At 36.8% G+C, this 20,032-nt stretch overlaps 4 non-coding genes across 4 annotated transcripts; all 4 read right to left on the reverse strand.

The window, feature by feature from the left end:
- Positions 1-16,541: 16,541 nt before the first annotated feature.
- On the reverse strand, positions 16,542-16,658 carry LOC114914930 (small nucleolar RNA Z278). Its single transcript, XR_003802757.1, has one exon. It is a non-coding gene; the product is annotated as a small nucleolar RNA Z278 (small nucleolar RNA).
- A 223-nt stretch (positions 16,659-16,881) lies between these two features.
- LOC114917088 (small nucleolar RNA Z223) lies at positions 16,882-16,971 on the reverse strand. The gene has a single exon (XR_003805826.1). It is a non-coding gene; the product is annotated as a small nucleolar RNA Z223 (small nucleolar RNA).
- Positions 16,972-17,053: 82 nt separating this feature from the next.
- On the reverse strand, positions 17,054-17,141 carry LOC114917089 (small nucleolar RNA U36a). The gene has a single exon (XR_003805827.1). It is a non-coding gene; the product is annotated as a small nucleolar RNA U36a (small nucleolar RNA).
- A 243-nt stretch (positions 17,142-17,384) lies between these two features.
- On the reverse strand, positions 17,385-17,524 carry LOC114917090 (small nucleolar RNA snoR134). The gene has a single exon (XR_003805828.1). It is a non-coding gene; the product is annotated as a small nucleolar RNA snoR134 (small nucleolar RNA).
- Positions 17,525-20,032: the final 2,508 nt, after the last annotated feature.

Consider the following 20,032-nt stretch of genomic DNA (forward strand, 5'->3'; position numbering starts at 1 on the left):
ACCAAATTGAGAATCCCAACATTTATATGGACTAAATTATATATTTAATAAAAAAATTAAATCAATCTTATATTCATTCTCATATAATATGAGTAACTATAACAAACATAAACTCTAACCCTAGTGAGAAGAGAATAAAAGTATAATATTATAAAAAATTGTGTTTAATTATGGGGTTTGGCTAGATTGATGTGTTATAACATTAACAATGAGTAGAAAGTTTGGCTAAACTTTTAGTCCAAATTCTAAACATTTTTTATCCATAAATTTTAAATCTTTATAAAAATAATAGGAAACAACAATATATAATAATTGATTAATTTGAATCAGAATGAATTGGATTTTTATAAGAGATAACTAAAATTCTTTAGTTATCTAATTTTTAACATTAGAATTTGTATTCTAATTAAAACTTATTGGATTTGCATTCTATTTTCAACCTAATATGAATGAATCCAAATTTTTGGGTTTAGATTGATTTATGTTCATCAATTTTTTGGACTGATTCATGGCCACTCTTACTACTTTATTTTTGTTCATAAATATAGTATTCCAAAAAAGCTGATAAACAATTAATAATTTGTGCTCGAGGGATAATACTCCTAGTATATTATCTCATAAGTAAATGTTTAAATGAAAAATAAATATTAAGTAAAGATTGTGAAAATTTTAACACTAAAAATGTGTTAGCAAAAGTTGTGAAAATCATTTTATTTAGATAATTGATTATATGAATTATTGACTATTACTATAATTAATTATAATCAAAATGAATTTGTGAGGACCTTATTTTCTTTCATTACCCATTTTCACCCTTACATTTTTTTTTCTCTCAGCCTCACTCACCCTTCCCCGCACAACTCATTTTCTCTCCAAATACTCACTTCTCCTTTTCTCTCTTTTGCTGGTGGCGATTCTTGGCAGCTGAAGGTGCTTAGGGGGTGTGAACTGATTCCTCCAGCTGATTTCTTCTCCGTTCACTTCCAAGCTTCTCTTCTCCTTCATTCTTTTCCACCCGAAGCTCGGAATCTTAGGCCGAGGTAAGGGAAGCTAGTAATTTTGTTTCTTTTTCGCTGTTCTTGACTGTGGACGAGTTCTATAAACTCGTTAGATGCTTGTTGGTGTCTGATTCATGGCTGGATTTGAAAGAAAGCTTGTTTTCTTTGGGGTTTCGGGGTTGTTGAGAAATTTTGGGGAAAATCCTTGATTTGTTGTTGCATGTTGAAAAAGGTGGTATTTTTGGACTCTTGGATGAAATTGTAGTGATTCGAACCGATTGCATGTGAAGTTTCTGGTTGTTTTGCAGATTGTTTGAAGAGTTTTTTGAAAATGGTTGGCTTCTGCTGAGCTTCGCGCTGAGCGCGGTTCTTCGCGCCTGGGCGCGTGGCCACCAGGAGACCCCATTTGGCCAAGCTCGCTGAGCGCAATGATGAGTGCGCTGAGCGCGCTTGAGAATGTGGGTCTCTGGCTGGCCCGCGCTGGGCGTGACTTAGACCGCGTTGGGTGCGATACCAGTTGTGGCAAGTTTTGGTTCTTCTTTTGGGCGTTGAGCGCGCCCCTTGTCGCGCTGGGCGTGAGACTCCTCAGGAGTCTCTGCCTTGTGGGCGCTGAGCGCAATTTAAATTGCGCTAGGCGCGAGACCAAGGGAGGTCTCTGCCTTCCCCGCACTGGGCGCGGGTTTTGGTGCGCCGGGCGTATGAGACTCCTTGAGTCTCTGCCCGGCCAGCGCTGGGCGCAAAGACTATTGCGCTAAGCGCGAGATAGTCTTGGGTTCTCTGGTTGAGTCCCGCTGGGCGCAGGCATACATGCGCTGGGCGCGCTGGCCCCTTAGTGCTCTTTGGTGGCGCTGCGCTGGGCGCAGCCATGTGTGCGCCGGGCGCGGAGAAGGGATGTTTATGTATGAAGTTTTGTGCTGAGTTGAATTGAAATAGAAGGTTATGAAATGATGTCTAGCAGATAGAGTTATTATTGATATTAAATTGTGTCTGATGAATGTGTTGAGAAGTGAGGTTATGTTGTGGCTGATTTGTTGAACTGTGAGTTGATATGTTGAGATGTATAAGTTATGTTGTGCTGGAATATTGATGTGAGTTGTTGTAGGCCGCAAGGCTGAGTTGTTGTAGGCCGCAAGGCTGAGTTGTTGAAGGCCGTAAGGCTGAGTTGACGTAGGCCGAAAGGCTGAGTTGTTGTAGGATATCTCCGAGTTGATATGCGTGACGACGCATTGTATGCTTATTGATGATCATGTTGAAAAACCGATGGGATGTATGTTGATGAAGTGTTGATAATTGTAGTTGTTTATATTACTTAAATCTTTCTACATGCTGTTTCTTTTTATGCTAGCTTACCCTTTTGTTGTTTCCATGTGGTTGGACTGCAATGATCATACTATGTATGGGAGCAGAGCAGGGATAGGTGGTGGATAGTGGTGAGTCTGCAACTGGTAGGCGGAGCTGACTCCTATGGATGTTTTGTTTTGTTTTGTTACGGCTACTTGATATAGTGGTTTTGGATGCATTTTGTATTCTACACTCTAACTCTAGTCGGATGTAGGACATTGTATATACTTATATTCTAGACACTATATTTATATACTCGTTCTATTCTGTCTCGAGTTTCCGGTGTACTGTGATGGTGAGTGTAGTGACCTGCTGGGTCGTTACACTTTAGTGGTATCAGAGCAGGTCGAGTCTAGTGGAAACTCTTTGGGGGTGGTTCCTTTAGGCTTTTGTTGTGTTAACTCTGTGATGTGTTGCCTTGTTGTGTTGCTTGTTGTGCTAATTGATGTGATGAATTACTGTGTTGATAGTTGTTGTTTGGGTGATTGGTAGTGTACTAAAGATACTGTTATTTTGTAGACAATGACTAGAACCAACGAACAGATAGCCCGTGCCATAGAGATGATGGCTATGGCTATGCAACAGCAGAATGCATATTTTGCTAGGATGGAAGCTGAGAGAGCTGCAGCTGGTGCAGCAAGGCCCACGGGGTCACAGGAGAGTCGGGACCTAGCTGAGTTCCGGAAGTGTCATCCCCCGCAGTTTACGGGTGAAGCGGATCCAGAGGTAGCTGACCGCTGGATACGTGAGTTATAGAAGATCTTTAATGTTATGGGGTGCTCTCCAGAAAAGAGGTTGGCATATGCTGTGTATATGTTGGTAGGAGAGGCAGAGCATTGGTGGAGAAACACTTACCAGATGCTTACTGCTCGGGGAGTTACAGTTGATTGGGAGTGTTTCAGAACCGTATTCATGGAGAAATACTATCCGGAGAGCGTGAGGCACGCCAAGGAGGCCGAGTTTTTGCGATTGATTCAGGGTGGGTTGACTGTATCAGAGTATGCATTGAAGTTTGAGCACTTGGCTCGTTTCTATTCACAGGCTATTTCTGAAGCCTGGAAGTGCAGAAAATTTGTGGAGGGGCTGAAGTATGAGTTGAAGAAGGTGGTGGTGCCTATGGCCATCACCGAGTTTCCCGCCTTAGTGGAGAAGGCGAAGATTGTAGAGAGGTTGGAAGGGAGTAGCCGGGTGATCAGAGCTGCTGAGGGACCATCTGGGTCCAAGAGAGGAAGTGGAAGTCAGGGGAATCCGTATGATAGGCCCCAGCCACAACAAAGGGGTCCTGTTATTAGGCAACCTACTGAGACTACCAGAGGGGGAGGACAGGGTGGAGGTGCTGCCCTTAGGTGTTACAGATGTGGTGGATCCCATTTGATCAGGGATTGTCCACACACTGAGAGCAGGTGTTTCAGATGTCAGCAGATGGGACATGTGTCTTTCAACTGTCCCACCAGGGGTAGACCGGATAGGAGTACTCAGAGGAGCGATGCACAGAGAGCCGATACTCAGAGGAGTAGCGTTCAGAGGACTGAGACTCAGAGGGGTGACCGACCCACTACAGTTGGTAGGGTGTTCGCTTTGACTGGTGCTGAGGCTTCGACTTCTTCTGACCTAGTGAAGGGGAAGGGCAAGGCTACTGGTAAGGATGTGATGCTTTTGTTTGATTCTAGGGCTTCCCATTCTTTTATTTCCTATGCTTGTGTTGCTATGTTGGGAGTGTCTGTGTCTGATTTGGGATTGAGACTGCTAGTGTCGACGCCCGCTTCTGCTTCAGTAGTCACTTCTGAGCTGTGTACTGGCTGCCCCATTGTTGTGAATGGGAAGAAGTACAAGGTAAACTTGATTTGTTTGCCTTTGATTGATATTGACATAATCTTGAGGATGGATTGGTTATCTGCCAATCGTATTCTTATAGATTGTGCCAATAGACGGTTGATCTTTCCGCAGGAGGGAGATGAGTTATTGATTTCAGCTGGTCAAGCTGAATCATGGTTGAGGGATGGAGCAGAAGGTTGCCTTCTGTTTGCTATGATGAGTGAGGAGACTGAGAGAATCATTTCTGAGATAGATGTGGTGAGAGACTTTGCTGAAGTATTCCCTGATGAGGTGCTGGGTTACCTCCTGTTAGGGAGATAGAGTTTGGCATTGATCTGGTTCCAGGTGCGGGGCCAGTGTCGGTGGCTCCCTACAGGATGGCTCCTGCCGAGCTGAGTGAGTTGAAGGGTCAGTTGGAAGACTTATTGGAGAAGCAGTTGGTGCGGCCGAGCGTTTCACCGTGAGGTGCTCCTGTGTTGTTGGTGAAGAAGAAAGATGGGGGCAGTCGTCTTTGTGTGGATTACCGGCAGTTGAATAAGTTGACCATCAAGAACAAATATCCTCTTCCCCGGATAGATGACTGATGGATCAGCTAAGAGGAGCATCGATGTTTTCTAAGATCGATTTGAGGTCGGGGTATCACCAGATTAGGGTGAAGGAGGGTGACATACCGAAGACTGCTTTCAGGACTAGGTATGGTCACTATGAGTACGTCGTAATGCCGTTTGGTGTGACCAACGCCCCTGCAGTGTTCATGGATTACATGAACAGGATCTTCCGGCCGTTCTTGGATAAATTTGTGGTGGTGTTCATTGATGATATTTTGGTTTATTCAAGAATCCGGGAAGAGCATGGAGAGCATTTGAAGATGGTGCTAGAGGTTTTGAAGGCGAAGCAGCTATATGCTAAGCTTTCTAAATGTGAGTTCTGGTTGGATGAAGTGAAGTTCTTGGGCCACGTGATTTCAACTGAGGGGATTGTTGTTGATCCGGCTAAGGTGGAGTCGGTGTTGCAGTGGGAGTGTCCGAGGACTGTCACTGATATTCGGAGCTTTGTGGGATTGGCGGGATACTATCGTCGGTTCATTGAAGGATTCTCTAAAATAGTAGCGCCTCTAACCCAGTTGACGAGGAAGGAGCAGCCGTTTATTTGGACAGATGTCTGTGAGCGGAGCTTTGAGGAGTTGAAGAGGAGGTTGACTACTTCCCCTGTGTTGGTGTTGCCGGATTCTGGTGAGCCCTTTGATGTATATTGTGATGCTTCTCACCAGGGTCTTGGGTGTGTACTGATGCAACATGGGAAAGTGGTGGCCTATACTTCAAGGCAACTGAAGAACCATGAGAGGAATTACCCCACTCATGACTTGGAGTTGGCAGCTGTTGTTTTTGCCTTGAAGATATGGCGACATTATTTGTATGGAGCTCGGTTCAGTGTCTTTAGTGATCATAAGAGTCTAAAGTATCTATTTGATCAGAAGGGGCTGAACATGAGGCAGAGACGATGGATGGAGTTCCTAAAGGACTATGACTTCCAGTTGATGTATCATCCTGGTAAGGCCAATGTTGTGGCGGACGCGTTGAGTAGGAAATCCATCCACATGTCAAGCATGATAGTGAGGGAGATGGAACTAATTGAGAAATTCCGAGATTTGAACCTCGGTGTGGAGTTAGCTCAGGATCACATTAGTTGTGGGACAGTCACCATAACTAGTGAGTTCTTGAGGCAGGTTGGACTTAAGCAGTTGCAAGATGCCGAGTTGGTGAAGCTTCTTGGGTTGTTGGGTACCGAGAAGGCTGTTGGCTTCGAACTAGGAGGAGATGGAATCTTGAGGTTCAAGGGCAGAGTCTGCCTACCTTAGGATGCTGAGTTGAAGAAAGCTGTGTTGGAGGAAGGCCACAAGAGTAGACTTAGCATACATCCGGGTATGACTAAGATGTACCAGGACCTCAGGAAGACTTTCTGGTGGCCTGGCATGAAGAGGGAAATAGCTGAGTATGTGGCGGCCTGTTTGACTTGTCAAAAAGCAAAGGTGGAGCATCAGAAGCCGAGTGGGTTGATGCAGCAGATGGAGATTCCGGAGTGGAAGTGGGATAGCATTACTATGGATTTCATTGTCGGGTTACCTAGGTCAGCTAGGAATAGTGATGCTATCTGGGTGATTGTAGACCGGTTGACCAAGTGTGCACACTTCTTGCCTGTCAACATCAAGTGGTCCTTGGAGAAGCTGACGCAGTTGTATGTGAGGGAAATAGCACGGTTGCACGGGGTGCCTTCCAGTATTATTTCAGACAGAGATCCGAGGTTCACTTCAAGGTTTTGGCAGAGTCTCCACCAGGCCCTAGGCACGAAGTTGAAGTTGAGCTCTGCTTATCATCCACAGACGAATGGTCAGTCAGAAAGGACAATTCAGTCCTTGGAGGATCTACTTAGGGCTTGTGTGTTGGACCACTTGGGTAGCTGGGAGGAGGTCCTACCATTGGTTGAGTTCACTTACAACAACAACTTTCACGCAAGCATTGGGATGGCACCCTTTGAAGCATTGTATGGCAGGAGATGTAGGACTCCTTTGTGCTGGTACCAGGATGGTGAATCAGTGGTGGTAGGCCCGGAGCTAATCCTACAGACCACTAAGAGGGTAAAGATAATTCAGGAAAGGATGAAGACTGCTCAGAGTAGACAGAAGTCGTATGCTGACAAGAGGAGGAAGCCTTTGGAGTTCGCCGAAGGGGAGCATGTGTTTCTGAAAGTGACTCCGACCTCTGGTGTGGGAAGAGCACTGAGGGCAAGGAAGTTGACACCAAGGTTTGTGGGTCCCTATCAGATCATACAACGTGTAGGTCCAGTCGCTTATCGGTTGGCCTTGCCACCGTCTCTTTCAAACCTACACGATGTATTTCATGTATCTCAGTTGAGGAAGTATATTCATGACCCGAGTCATGTGGTGGAGCTAGACGATGTGCAAGTAAAGGAGAACTTGACGTTTGAGAAGTTGCCGGTAGCGGTGATTGATCATAAGTTGAAAGAGTTGAGGGGCAAGTCCATTGCTCTGGTGAAGGTGTTATGGGATGCAGCTACTGGTGAGACTACTTGGGAGGTGGAGCAGCAGTGCAGGGAGCGATATCCGTTTCTATTCCCAAGTAAGCCTGTTTTCGGGGACGAAAACTTTTGTTGTCGGGGAGGTTGTGAGGACCTTATTTTCTTTCATTTCCCATTTTCACCCTTACATTTTTTTCTCTCTCAGCCTCACTCACCCTTCCCCGCACAACTCATTTTCTCTCCAAATACTCACTTCTCCTTTTCTCTCTTTTGCTGGTGGCGATTCTTGGCAGCTGAAGGTGCTTAGGGGGTGTGAACTAATTCCTCCAGCTGATTTCTTCTCCGTTCACTTCCAAGCTTCTCTTCTCCTTCATTCTTTTCCACCCGAAGCTCGGAATCTTAGGTCGAGGTAAGGGAAGCTAGTAATTTTGTTTCTTTTTCGTTGTTCTTGACTGTGGACGAGTTCTATAAACTCGTTAGATGCTTGTTGGTGTCTGATTCATGGCTGGATTTGAAAGAAAGCTTGTTTTCTTTGGGGTTTCGGGGTTGTTGAGAAATTTTGGGGAAAATCCTTGATTTGTTGTTGCATGTTGAAAAAGGTGGTATTTTTGGACTCTTGGATGAAATTGTAGTGATTCGAACCGATTGCATGTGAAGTTTCTGGTTGTTTTGCAAATTGTTTGAAGAGTTTTTCGAAAATGGTTGGCTGCTGCTGAGCTTCGCGCTGAGCGCGGTTCTTCGCGCCTGGGCGCGTGGCCACCAGGAGACCCCATTTGGCCAAGCTCGCTGAGCGCAATGATGAGTGCGCTGAGCGCGCTTGAGAATGTGGGTCTCTGGCTGGCCCGCGCTGGGCGTGACTTGGACTGCGTTGGGCGCGATACCAGTTGTGGCAGGTTTTGGTTCTTCTTTTGGGCGTTGAGCGCGCCCCTTGTCGCGCTGGGCGTGAGACTCCTCAGGAGTCTCTGCCTTGTGGGCGTTGAGCACAATTTAAATTGCGCTAGGCGCGAGACCAAGGGAGGTCTCTGCCTTCCCCACGCTGGGCGCGGGTTTTGGTGCGTCGGGCGCATGAGACTCCTTGAGTCTCTGCCCGGCCAGCGCTGGGCGCAAAGACTATTGCGATAAGCGCGAGATAGTCTTGGGTTCTCTGGTTGAGTCCCGCTGGGCGCGGGCATACATGCGCTGGGCGCGCTGGCCCCCTGGTGCTCTCTGGTGGCGCTGCGCTGGGCGCAACCACGTGTGCGCCGGGCGCGGAGAAGGGATGTTTATGTATGAAGTTTTGTGCTGAGTTGAATTGAAATAGAAGGTTATGAAATGATGTCTAGAAGATAAAGTTATTATTGATATTAAATTGTGTCTGATGAATGTGTTGAGAAGTGAGGTTATGTTGTGGCTGATTTGTTGAACTGTGAGTTGATATGTTGAGATGTATAAGTTATGTTGTGCTGGAATATTGATGTGAGTTGTTGTAGGCCGCAAGACTGAGTTGTTGTAGGCCGCAAGGCTGAGTTGTTGTAGGCCGTAAGGCTGAGTTGACGTAGGCCGAAAGGCTGAGTTGTTGTAGGAGATCTCCGAGTTGATATGTGTGACGACGCATTGTATGCTTATTGATGATCATGTTGAAAAACCGATGGGATGTATGTTGATGAAGTGTTGATAGTTGTAGTTGTTTATATTACTTAAATCTTTCTACATGCTATTTCTTTTTATGCTAGCTTACCCTTTTGTTGTTTCCATGTGGTTGGACTGCAATGATCATACTATGTATGGATAAGTGGTGGATAGTGGTGAGTCTGCAGCTAGTAGGCGGAGCTGACTCCTATGGATGTTTTGTTTTGTTTTGTTACGGCTACTTGATATAGTGGTTTTAGATGTATTTTGTATTCTACACTCTAACTCTAGTCGGATGTAGGACATTGTATATACTTATATTCTAGACACTATATTTATATACTCGTTCTATCCTGTCTCGAGTTTCTGGTGTACTGTGATGGTGAGTATAGTGACCTGCCGGGTCGTTACAGAATTAACTTTTTTAGGTGTAAATCAAAATAAATTTTTGTTTGAACAAATTCATAAAAAAATGATTTGAAAATGTTGAATTTCGTTTGAATACAATAAAAAATAGTTTTTAAATAGTATATTAACTTAAAAAATTATTAATAAATATTCATAACTTTCAAATCTTCAACTTCATAAAAATATCTTACTTTTAAAAAATATATTTATAAATTTAAATTATTATTCCAAATACACCATTTATTTTTTATACAATTTAAAAAAAAAACAGCTAAAATAAAGTATTATAATCAATTCCAGGCACACTCTAATTATCAGCTGAAATAAAGATAATTTCATACAGTTGGTATTTGTCCGTCAATAATTATCAGCAGTCTAATGATGTACATGTTAATCCTTAGTAGTTCAATGTAAACTAATTTATTAACCATGTGTGTTTTGAAGGTGTATTCACTAAAATCAATTCAGTTTTTTCATGTTAAAAATGAAGCAGTTCTTAATCACTTACAAATCTGCATTTTTTATGTGTAGTATGTGGTTTCGACACGAAACTAAACAAATTGATAACTTCACTTTTATAGAATGAATATAAAAATAAAATAAGCAATTTTAATAAAAATTCATTTTAACCATTTAAACGAATTCATTTTTATAAGAATTTTCAACGCATAATTGGTTGCTAATATAAGTATTAAGAAATTACTGTTTAAATATATTTTTTATCTCTTAACTCTTAAATTTAAGATAAATTCATTTTTAATATCTTAAATTTAAAATTAATTATTTTTTATGTGTATAAGTTCAAAATATCTTATTTTAGTACTTTCAAAATTTGTTAAAGAATCTGTTAAATATTGTCGCATAAAATCTATTTATTGATACCTTTGTTAATGAAAATATCGTATTAAATCTGGCTGATATTACATAAACGTCTTAACTGACTACTTTTATAATGTTATTGGTGATTAAAATAAAATTTTTAAAAATTACCATAACTAAAAATTATAATTTTAAGTTTCAAAAATTAAAAGATATTTATCCTAAATTTGATGACTAAAAATATATTTAAGATAAAAAATATTTATTATTTACAATTTTTTTACGTAGTCATATATTTTATTTTTTAATCATGATATTAATATAAGATTAAAATATTTATTCTATAATTTCTCGCCTAAATTCGACACATGAATTCCTACCTTAAACAATTTTTATTTTTGCAGGTTTGATGTTCAAAATGTCTTTATAATAAATGGCTTTATAGGTTGGAATAGTGCATTATATCCTTCGATCACTCAGCTATACCAAAAGTAGAAAGAATTAGTAATGAAATGTACGTTGGATTTATTATCACCAAAAATAATAATGTACATCTTATATGTGGTTTCATGAATTAATGTACATATGAATCGATGGGACAATTTTAGTGATATTAGTGAAAGTTTGGATAGAATACACAAATATAAATTCAAATTTTGTTGTTATTATGTAAATTTTATGAATAAAAAAATAATAACACATTTTTATTTAGTATAAATTCAAAGCAAAGATAAAAAAAATAAAAGACAATTTTTATCATTTAACAATTAAACCAAATTTACAATGTTAGGCACAAATAAGTTTGACACAAAAATGAAACAATTTTAATTTTTACTTTATCTATTTTGCTTAAAAATTAATATTATACATGTTTTTATTATAAATTTGTTGAGATTGTTATGATTATCGTGTTCGAAGTAATATTTGTTTTGATATTTATTGAATTGTCACAGTTTTATTTTTTGAAAGATATTTTAATGTGTTAAGAAAGGAAGGTATTTATAAATTATCTTTAGTTTCGATTCTTAAACAATGTGAGACTCTCAAGTACATCAAAACAAACTTTTCAATTGAGAATAAGAGGTAAGAGTGATTTGGACATTCCTTCTAACGCTAATATTTTGACAGTATGTCTACTAACATCGTTATAATCATCGCATGTGGGTATTATTTCAATATGTCTAAAAATCTTATATCACTTAAGAATCGAGACTAAAGATAATTTATAAATATTTTCTCTCTTTAATTCACTGAGGTATGTTTTCAAGGACAAAATCGTAACGATCAAGCGAGTGCCAAAGCGAATAATACTTCAAATGCAATGATCCCGATTTACTGTGAAAACAATATGTTTACATTTTTTATTGAAAGAGTAATATTTCATGAGTTTTGACATAATATATATGTTTTGAAATAATAAATAATAATTATGTCCATTATAGCATAAGCCAAAACATTTTTTTATATGTCATTGTAAGTTGACACAAATGGTATAGGATTCGGTTTGAACTTACATTTTATATGATGCAAGTTTGACTTTGATCAACATACATGCTTAAAGAGATCTATTGACACTTGAGATAAAATTCCTATTGTACTTGATTTGAGGCTCTTTAGCATGTTATTGCTCACTTATCTACCATTTTTAATGATAAAAAAAAAAAAAAAAACCTTCTCCTATATAGGCATTAGGGGTGTAAGTGGGTGATGACTCATCCATGAACATGACCTACCCGAACCAACTCAATTATATTTTACGAGTTAGGTTAGATATTTTTTATGTTACCCAATTGGATAACAAATAAAAATGTTTGCTATTCAATAAATTTGAATCAACTCAACCTATAAAAAATTATTAAGTTAAATTAAATATATTATGCACAATACAACACATGATACAAAGGTTGTATATATTTAATTCTATTTTTTTCTATTAAACATTGTAGTGATGAGTTGATTGACTAAATTGAAAGCATGGAGCAAAATAATGATTTAATTGTACTTATCATATAATTCAATGGTTGTTTGTTAGTGATATAATGTTTGTTTGTTCAGGATATTTATGATTTTTCATGTATGATTGTTGTAATATTGCTTATACTTTGAATCATGTATTAAAGTTAGAATTATCTTTTTATTTTTGTTATTTTTTTAAATTTTTTTTTAAAATATACTTGTTTTTATTTTTTTAATTATTCAACCCAATGACCCCAACTTAATTCAACCTGATTGTAGTCAAGTTGATTAAAAAATAATTCACAAATTCAACTCAATTTGATCCAATTAAATTTAATCAAATTAAATACTAAAATAGTCTAAATCTAACTTAAACCAATTTATTTACTAGACATTAATAAATTTTGACTAGCTGCTAAAACAATTAATTAATCTGGCTCCCTTGACTCTCTTATCTATCATTTTTTAAAAATAAAATAAAAAAACCTTCTATATACTCCCTTCATCCAAAATATAAACCCTAAACCTTCTATATACTCCCTTCATCCAAAATATCAGATGTCCACTCACGTAGTTGAAAAAAAAAAGTGTTTCCTTCTCATTACTTACACAGATTTCCATTATATGTTAGCCAATTAGACAAATTTTTCTACCAATGCTATGTATGATTATCTTAGGCGTTTGTTTCAAATTATCAATTTCCATTCTCAAAAATAGTATTCTTTAATATAATAACGAGAATGATATTTTTGGTATAATAATAATAATGTATTTACTAAAAAATATTAAAATAATTTGTTCAATTTGTGATAAGAATACTTTTGCAAAAGTGATTAAGAAGAAAATTAAAATGAATAAAAATAAAAGTTTTAATTATCACGTCATAGAAATCCACTTACTCATCTCTTTCATCGAGAATAAGAACGTGAGAATATAAAGGTTATTTTATTTCCAAAAATAATCTATACCGAGAATAAATTTTGTAACTTCGTAAAACAATGTGAAAAAATGTATTCTTGAAAACGTCTCAAAACAAAAATTTCCTTAGCCAAAATGATTGATTTTCTTATCATTAGAATAATAATAATAAAAAATATTAGCATGTTCTTCGATGAATCCAAAGATGTCAACATTTCAATAGTGTTTTATAGCTGATCAAATTAAATATGTTGTTGGGAAAGTTTCAACTACGTAACTCAATCGTGGTTGAGAATAAGCAAGCAAGTCACAAAGCCTGAAGAAGGTGATAACGACATGCCAAGTCACATAGTTTGAAGTTTGTGATCAAAGATAAGCCATGTCTTCAAAATGCAAAATTGAAGTTGCCCTACACAAACTCAGATCACCCTTCCACTCCTTGATATCTACGAATCTAATACGATTTAGTAGTCTCTACTCCACATGTGGAAGAAGGATTTGGATCGGTTGGGATTCTGCAACATGTGCAAACAAGGTATGACTCTAGAGCACCATAACTCGTACTGTTCGCAAGGTAGCCTTGAATTCTGCTCAGAGGCTCTACATGATGTTACTAAGTTGATCGTAGTATTCTCTATACAGGATGAAACTACCGGTTCTGCCCATTATTGAACTCATTTCGAAGAAAAATTCTTTGCACCATTCCAGAGAAAGTTCTATTACCACATGGTCATGCATTTAAATTGGCTTCTGTAACATTGTTTAAAAAAAAAACAAAAAAAAAAACAAAACAAAACAAAACAAAACAAAAAGAAAAAAACAAAAAAAAACAAAAAACAAAAGGCTGATTCAGTAGCCCAGAACGGGCCGTTCCCAAACTGGAACGGGCCGTTCCAAGCTACTGAATTGAACTACATATTGTAGTTGAGAACGGACCGTTCTGGAGGGAGAACGGGCCGTTTCGGAGGGAGAACGGGCCGTTCTGGATGAGTCCCGGAATGGGCCGTTCTGATTTCAGAACGGGTCGTTCTAGGCGTGGATTTTTGGCGTGTTTTGGCAGTTCAGAACGGGCCGTTCCGGTATTGAAACGGGCCGTTCTGGCCCCTCCGGATTGCCTATAAATAGGGGTGAGGGGGCCGTGAGGAGAATCAGAAGTTCTAGAGAGAAGTTTTAGAGAGAAGGTCTCTGGGTCAGTGAGCTCCTTTCTCTCCCAAATTTCTCTGTTTAACTCCTTTTCTCCTCTAGATCAATAACTTCTTCTGTCTTTTCTTGAAATTCAGATTAGAAAGCTTGATTTGGGTGGATTGAAGTTTCGAGTTAAGCCTCGAAGAGAAATTTTACTTTTGTTCAGTTTTTGGCTATCTGAGCCAACCTTCAGGTAAGGGAAGCTAGAATGTTTGTTGTGTAGGTTGCATGTGAGTTTAGAAACTCAATAGGTGCGTGAATGTTGAGAATCCATAGACGATTGAAGAAAATCTCATCTTTTGGGGTTTTGAGAGGATTTTGATGATTTTGATGCATAGGTTGGATGCATGTGAGATTTGAGTTTATTTTGAGTTGTACGGAGCCTATGTATTGTGTTTTGTATTTGCATGTGACTGGATTTGTTGATTTGGATGAGAGTTTCTGAACTCTCTGACTAGGATTAGGCTAGGCGCAGGTTGAGTGCGCCAGGCATGGAAGAGCTTAGGGCTCTCAAGTTGGGATTAGGTTGGGCGAGCTCAGGCTACGCCGAGCGTAAATATGTTAAAAGTTAAAATGTTAGATCATATATGTGTGATATATGATGTATGGTGCGGTGTGATTCATATGTATGTTTTGTGATGATACGTATGAATGTTTGAATATGAGTATGACTGTTGATCATAATGGTGGGTAGACCATATATGATGTATGATACATTATTGCATGTGATGTCTTATGACATGTGTATGATTGTTGATCATGATGGTGGGCAGACCATTATGATGTATGATGCATGATTGCATGTGATGCCTATGGCATGAGTCTAGCCTAGGACTTGAGGAGAGGAAAAATATTTTCGAACTGGAAGAGCTCACATAGAGTCTCTTGAGAGTGGTGCTTGGATAGGCCACTGATATATGAGAGTGGTGCTCTGGGAGGCCACTGGATTTGGGAGAGTGGTGCTCAGATAGGCCACTGGGTTGGGTGAGTCTCCTCTAAGTCCTTAGCCAGTGTTGGAGCGGGGTATGAGGTCGAGGGTTATTCCCTTAACCAAGTACTCGGGAAGGTGCGTGGATCCTTGCGGATAGTCGGTGGGCGAACTCCACTATTGACTTGGTTAATGCATGCCAAGGTCGTGGTAAGCCCGTACCCAGCTGTGCTATACCTGACGGTGGATCTGGACTTCCAAGTGTGTAAGTGACATCATCCGAGTAAACCCGAGGGAAGATTATATCCTGTTTAGCTGTGACCGAGCGGGCGCTTTGGACGTGAAAACGGTTGGAGTGGTTTCGGTAGGATGGAATGTCACTTATACAGCTCTATTGTTATGGAGATCTCCTAGGTGTATGCGTGACGACGCATTAGATGATTGATATGCATTGATATCTGTCATGAGATGCATTTACTGCATGATTATTAATATGATGAAGTGTGGTGTTTGACTTCATGATTGGTGCATTGTATGTTATGCATAAGTAGTATTGGATAGAGTGTATGGTGAGACTCTATGAACATGATTAATGGTTGGATGATTGTGTAGTATAGATTATAGTTCTATACTTGTATGATTGATTTGTGAATTCTAGCTTACCCTTCTGTTTTCCATGTGGTGGAACTGCGATGATCATAGGTATGAGAGCAGGTCAGGGCTAGCTTGGAATTGAGGTGTCCGCTGCGAGACGGGGAGCTTTGATCCTCGTGTTAGGGTTACCATTTTAGGTAACAATTTTGTCTGTTTGACCAGCACTAGGAAATATTATTTTTGGGATGACTGTACATATATGACATTTTATTTTGTATTTGAAGAATTTGGTTATTTTTTTTTCTTAACTATACCTGTATGTATGAATTATCCAATTTAATATTTTCCTTAGTTCACTAGTAGTAGTGCGATTCCACTAAGTGTAAAGACCATGACGGTTCGTTACAGCTTCAACTTCTACAGTAATTCTAGATACAATATTCATGTAGTCCATAAACCAAGGTCATATGTTACTTGAAAAATTAGGCATCATTTATTAGTATTTGGGAAGTTAATTGAATATAATTACTTGAAATAGCTTAGTAATGTACCATGTATTGTAAATGTTGTAATTATTTAATCCAGGTACTGATGTCTTGCAAACCATTGGACGGGATGGAGTAGTTTACAGTTATTTCTAACTTTCTACAAGGCACTCTTCATTAGAGGTTTACAATCCCACAAAATTAGAAGTTCGTAATTCAAATCAAACAAATTACTAAGTGCCTTTGGAAATAGATTGAACAATAATTAGACAACACATTTAAACCCAGCATCAAAATCATTACAATGATGTTAAGATGAAGCTTGAGTGCAGCACAAAATCTTCTAGTTAATCAGACTATAGACCTATTAAAAGAAAATGTCACAACGCACAGTTCCTTACTATAAGGCCTTAATTCAAAGATAGATGGCACAAAATACAACAGTACCGAACCTCAGTTTAATCTTTGCTGCCATAGGAAATGTAGCAACACCAAGAAGGTTCTCCCTCAGAAGAGGGACTTGGCTAAACTACAATCCGGGACAAGTTGGATTGTAACATCATTGGTTCAAAACAAAAAATTGTAACAAACAAATGACAAAATAATCCCTTTGAATGATAATCCATAAATGACACATAACAATCACAATTTGAATACAATTACCAAGGCAAGAAAAGCAGACAATTAACACGGATTAATACAAATACAACATTTGATGATCAAAAGTACTTTGAAGATTCACGCATCAACAACAAAAGAAGATAATTGTTTCACACAAATTCGTGAATGGGGGCTCAGATTAAATTACAGCTCTATCAATCACGATTTCTCAGAAGCAGAACTGGCATTTAAAGCTGAATGGTAATCCTCACAGCTAACCATTACACTAAAATTGAAACAAATAAAATAACATACAACATCATTCTCTTTTTAAAAAAGAAAAACATTTTCAAATCAAAACACGGCTCATATCAAGAAATTCAACCATTTATTTCCGTTATGCTTCATCGATTAAACCTCAGAAGCGCGGATAATATGTAATCATCGCCGACAAATAAGATGTTGAAAACACCTAAAAAACTTACAACTTTAAAAACTACAAAAATTGAAACCTAATGTAGCGGACATTTTTAGAGGCACAAACATTGAAAGGTTAAACCCCCACGTGAAAACCGCCGATTCAATTTGCGCCTCTATGACTAGCTTTAATTTCATGGCAAATTTCGAAAACAAGCTAATGGTGTAGTGAGGCGAAACACGCACACGAAAGTAAAAAAAATATTGAGAAAAATGGGATTTCACCGTTGCTTTGACACAGTTTCAGCCATGAAAAAATTAGGGCTAAACTGCAACACGAACGGCGGCGATTTCGCACGTGTATTGGGGCTTTCGCGTCATAGGTTAATCAGAGAAGCCCGGGAGACATCGTGCAGAGAATTAATCAAAAAAGAAAGAAAACTTTGAACCTACAATGCTACTTCTGTTTGCAACGGCTGAGAACAGTAGCAGCCATGGCCGAATCCTACACTGTGGCTTTGCTTCTGAGAAATTGATGCGGCATATGGTTATATATATAGGAGCACAAAACCCTAAAATTTTCTATCTCTAACGGATTTTTTTTTTTAGATCTATCATCTATCTCTAACGTTTTGAAAAAGTAAACTTTTATTTTGATATTTTGAAAAAGTCTTAAAATATGTATTTCTTTATGTCTTATTTTGGAAATAAAAATATTGAAAATATGTTTGTGTTATAATTTTTTACAAATTAAAAGTTTATAAAATATTTTTCTTTCTAAATTTTAAAAATTAAATATTCAAGGCTTAATTTATATTTTTATTGATTAACCAATATTATATATTATATATGTATGTAAGTTTGTTAACATGAGTCAATTCAAATTTTAATTTATGGTTTAATATGTTTTTAATTTTTTAAATTTAATATATATATATATATATATATTCCAAATTTAAAATTTGTATCTTTTATTTCTAAAATATCAAAATTTATTATTTTAGTCCTTCAAATTAATCTTTTTAATTCTTGTAATCTTAAAAAAAAATATTTTAATTCTTAATAATATAATTGATAATGATAAACTATGAGAGAGTAAAATATTAATTTTTTTTATATTTTAAAGATTAAAAATATAAATTTTAAATTTGAGGGTCTAAAACAATATTTTTAAAAATTTTAAATTAAAAATACAAACTTTAAATTTGAGAGAGTAAAAAAATGTCTCAAATTTAAAAAATTAAAAATATATCTAATCTTTGATTTATTTATGTTAACTATATGTACTATTACTTTAAAAAAAAACTACATGTACTATTAAATTAATATTTTGAACATAATTTTTTTTCAACACCACAAAACTCTAAATCTTAAATTCTAAACACAAAAAATATTTTAAACCATACAATGTATAAATAAATTTTTATTAATTTATTTATAGAAACAAATTTAACTCACTTTATTGATAACTATTAGGGTTAGCCTAGTGATTGAATAGGAAAGTGTACGAGTAGTTAGAAGCATGAGGATCTAAGTTTAATTCTCATTGTGACCATCTTTATAATCTTTCTTATCTTAAAAAAAAAACTCATTTTATTGATAATTTGTTGAATGAATAAATAATATAATGCGAGATGTAACTAGAATTGCTAACACCAACCTATAATTCAATAGTCCTAACTAATTTGTGTTAACTGAATTTGTTTGTCTAGCTATGCTCTACGTTAGTGAATAGTATCATCATATTCAGAGAAATCTCTTTGGGGCCTACTGATACTCTGAACAACTATTTGGCAATCCATTTCAAAAATGACTATGTCAATTGAGAGGTCTAATTTTTTTAATCTATCATATTTCAAGAAAAAATAAAGGAGAAAATACTTCCAATTTTATTTTCTTATGCACATTATTAACACCTTGAATTTATTTTATATTTTTTAAATATTTTTAGAAAATAGGATTACATCTTAAATATGCAATTATGTTAAATAATCGGAGATAGACTTTACCGCAAAATAAAATAAGATTGCACATTTGTACTTTAACTACCATTCAATTTATTTGTTTTTTTTTTATTATGAAAAAGAGCATTCATTCAATTTTGTATTAAACAATAATTCTAAAAAGATCTTATTAAAAAAATTGTTTTTTAATAAATAAAAAATGCACTCTAAAAAAAATTGCCATTCAAGATATCCGTGACTCGATTCTTACGAAAAGCATTCTCTTAGAGGAGATTTACACATATCACTCTAATTCATAAGAATGTGAAGTTTTCTCTTTATCGATCACCCTCTATGTTAACTTATATTATTCACTTAATATAATAAGATGTACAATTTTTTTAATAAAATTACGTGTCTATTTTTTATAAAATATATTTTTATATTTTAATACTTATTTTAGGGACTCTAATTTATTATTTTGTTTATGAGCTATAAAAATATCATGACTGGTATTGACTTGAGGATATCAGGTTTGGGAGTTGGTCTATACGTTGCATTGCTAGTGGGGCAAGCAGTGTTTTGCTGACATGCCTGGATCTAATTTGCAAGGAGTTCTTTCACTTTGAACAAAATCTTGTTTGTGTGCCAGTTTGCACCATCCCAAAGCTATGTGTTTCAACTTGAATATTTTTAAGAAAACTGAATAATTTAAATTAAAGTATTTTTAAAATTTTAAATTAAAGTATTTGAAGAATAATGATATTTTTTATTTATTAACCGTTAATTCATCATATATAAATAAAAAAATAAATAATTAAAATAATTATTTTATGTGAAAACATTTATAGGAATGTCGTGTAGGATTTTGAGTAGTATTTTAATGTTCAGGTTGGTAATCGACCCAGTTAAATTGTTGAACTAATATCACTAGTTGGACTAATAAGCTACTTGTTGAAATGTATGAATTAATATGTGATT

Source organism: Cajanus cajan, chromosome 10, assembly GCF_000230855.2.
Source record: "Cajanus cajan strain Asha chromosome 10, NIPB_CcT2T_4, whole genome shotgun sequence".
Lineage (NCBI taxonomy): Eukaryota > Viridiplantae > Streptophyta > Magnoliopsida > Fabales > Fabaceae > Cajanus > Cajanus cajan.